Source organism: Aulostomus chinensis, chromosome 4 (assembly GCF_037954235.1).
Source record: "Aulostomus chinensis isolate RoL2024-O1b breed Wild chromosome 4, RoL_Achi_v1.0, whole genome shotgun sequence".
In the NCBI taxonomy this organism is placed as follows: Eukaryota; Metazoa; Chordata; class Actinopteri; order Syngnathiformes; family Aulostomidae; genus Aulostomus; species Aulostomus chinensis.
Window position 1 is genome coordinate 28,020,379 of NC_141323.1, and position 3,063 is coordinate 28,023,441.

General features: G+C 43.3%; 1 non-coding gene across 1 annotated transcript; it reads right to left on the minus strand.

Annotated features, from left to right (window-relative positions):
* Positions 1-495: 495 nt before the first annotated feature.
* trnas-aga (transfer RNA serine (anticodon AGA)) lies at positions 496-577 on the minus strand. Its single transcript has one exon. It is a non-coding gene; the product is annotated as a tRNA-Ser (tRNA).
* Between the last annotated feature and the right edge of the window lie 2,486 nt (positions 578-3,063).

Below are 3,063 nucleotides of genomic sequence, written 5' to 3' on the forward strand. Positions count from 1 at the left end.
GAGGGGAGGGGATTTTTTTTCCAGTGTTGTAAATCAAAATAACTACAATGACATGATAGAATTTTCTCAAAATGTCCTGACTAAGATGGATTCCAAACCAAATCAGCTGTCACAAGGGAAAGTCTGCATGTAAACACACACACACACACACACACACACACACACACACACACACACACACACACACACACACACCAACTGACATTCCCAGGGACTAAACCAAACCAATTCCTACTTAACCCTAAGCTCCACCTCAGTTCCAGATGAAACTGGTTGAACATGGAACCGTCCCACTTGGAACATTTCCATCACCTTCACCACCACTGGAGTATCAACAAAGATTTTGGTCAACACCAGAATGGTTGAGACAAGACAACATGCTACCAATCCTCTCTCTCTCCCTCATCATCAGCTGCGACAGCCCTTGAAAGAAAACCTTTGACACATGGACCTACAGTAGGAGCAGATGTTGTCTCCTCTGGAACAGCAGTTTAACGTAGTTGGCAGGACTCGAACCTGCGCGGGGAGACCCCAATGGATTTCTAGTCCATCACCTTAACCACTCGGCCACAACAACTACACTCCCATGAGCATGAGTAGAGGATTGATATTCAACAATTTATCTTCATTGAAGCACAGTAGATTTTTTTAATCTTCTCATAAACACAAACTATTTGTGTGTGTGTGTGTGTGTGTGTGTGTGTGTGTGTGTGTGTGTGTGTGTGTGTGTGTGTGTGTGTTGTTTACCAGCAAGCTGAAAACTGTTGTGGTATTTGACAATTCTATTGTTTCTGAATGAAAATCATGTGAAGGAGAATCATGGAGACATCCTAAAAATGGCTGAGGTCTGCTGAGCTGCAGCAGGTCTGAGCTGCTTTTGATGCCCAGATGATGAGGAGGCAGTGAATGTTGGGTTTGGTGGAGCTGAAAAAATGCTGCAGGTGTTGAGAGGTCTGCTGGTGTCCAGGACTTCCTCTCCAGGTCTCAGCTTCTCCCTGCAGTTCCCACAAACACCACAACAGTCCTGGAACCCCTGCAGATGGTGGAGGACCATGATGACCCCGATGCACCATCAGGGCATCAAAAACCAGTCCTGATGATCAAAAAGGTCCCTCCACTCATCCAGGGTCAACTCTAGAAGAAGCTTCTGGAACAGATGAGCAAACACTCTCAACTAGAAATCATGATTAAAACGCAATGTTGATTTTTACAATTTCCTTCAATGTTTTAAAAACCATTACAGTGGACAGAAGCCCAGATGGTCCAAACCTGTTTCCTGTCTCCTGCCATTGTGGAGAGCCTCTGTTCTGTCCTGCTGCTGTCCAGTTGTCTCTACTGAGCTCCTCTGCTGGTTCCACCTTGAAGAGTGTCTGAGCTAAAACTGAACCTTGGGAAACTTCAACCTTTGATCTCAGAGTTTTGTGTTTGATCTTAGAAATCTGTCTTTGATCTCACCTGAGACAAAGACACGGAAGCTCAAACTGCTGTTGAGGAGGCCGTGATTGTATAGTGGTTAGAACTCTGTGTTGTGGCCTCAGCAACCCTGGTTCAAATCCGGGTCACGGCAGCATGAGACAAATTTCTGGTGTGTACCGATGGACACAAACCAAGCTGAAATTTCCCACAATGCAATAAGGTGGTGTTTGGTCAGTTTCTTCTCAATGCTAATGTCTGCTAGCTTAGTCTGCTACTTTGATGGCTCTGACTACAAAAAGGTCCAGACCCCTGGATATGGTGGTTCCTCCCTAAATGTAGATTCTGTCAGCTCATGTTTTGAAATCAACTCACCATGAACACAAGTAGATTTCAATGGACTGCAAATGTGTCTCATTTAATGGTAAACATGTCAAATATAAATTCCATCACCTGAGGAGGTGTGCTGCTGGAATTAAGCTCCAGATATTCACAAGATATTCTAGATCTTTGAAATAACCCTTATCCCAGTGGCTTTCACGTGTGAGACAGAAGAACATGGATGGATGGAAATATAATATTTAATATATTGCAGGATATTTTCCAATATATTCCACTATATTTACTATATTTTATGTCTTGTTTCAATGTTATAACATAAAGCTCATCTTAGTAAAACAATGAAGTTACCTGAACTAAATTCTTGAAAAAAAAAACTGTCACTGACTGAAATAAATCAAATCTACTTCAAAGTTCCTTCTGTTGTCATAAGTCAGCCATTTTAAGTGTACTTGTAGTTCCAGAGCATTCCAAGTGGAGATGATATGAATCATTTTGTTCGATGAACTCAGTTCCTCTGCTTTGATGTTGGTGGACTGAGTGGAGTTTGCCTGAACCTGCTTGAACCTGTTTGCTCCTGCTCAGTCCCTCACTCAAGCCTCACTCAGCCTCAGCAGCACTGCTCCACTGAGGACTGATTCAGGTTCCTAGCAAGCAAATACAGAGGAGAGCCAAGCCTCACGGCAGGTCTTTGCAGAATCAATTTTCACAATCAAAGCTCCCACAGCTGCAAAAAGAGGGAGGACAAGCAGTGATGTTCAAGATGAACGTCCAACGTGGGGCTTGAACCCACAATCCTGGGATTAAGCATCTCATGCTCTACAGACTGAGCTAGTTAGGCTACATCTGAGTAGCTTCAATAGCATGAAGTGATCAGAGTGAGAGACATTACAAGCGCTTCATCTGCAAAAGAAAAGAACAGCGCCATCTGGCATACACGTGACCACAGTCACATGAGCAATCACATGATTAATGAATGACAACAAACACACCTTCATCTTTGACAAAACAGTAAAATAAAAGGTGAATCACAGATGAGACACCAGTGGTAAAAACACTAAAGTGCTGTCAAGGAGAAACAGGATACGACCAAACACACACACAAGTTACAGAGAGAGAACTCTCCCAGAGGGAACCACTCAAAGGAGAACCATAGACATCATCAGGCTGTATGACCTCATCAATATGAGACAGGGGGATAGGAAACAAGCTCAGAGATGTCAGAAACATGAGATCCAAGCGGTGAGAAAGCTTCAACTGGTGAGGTTACAGAAGAAGACTGAGAGATCAAAGACAATTTGTGTCCACAAA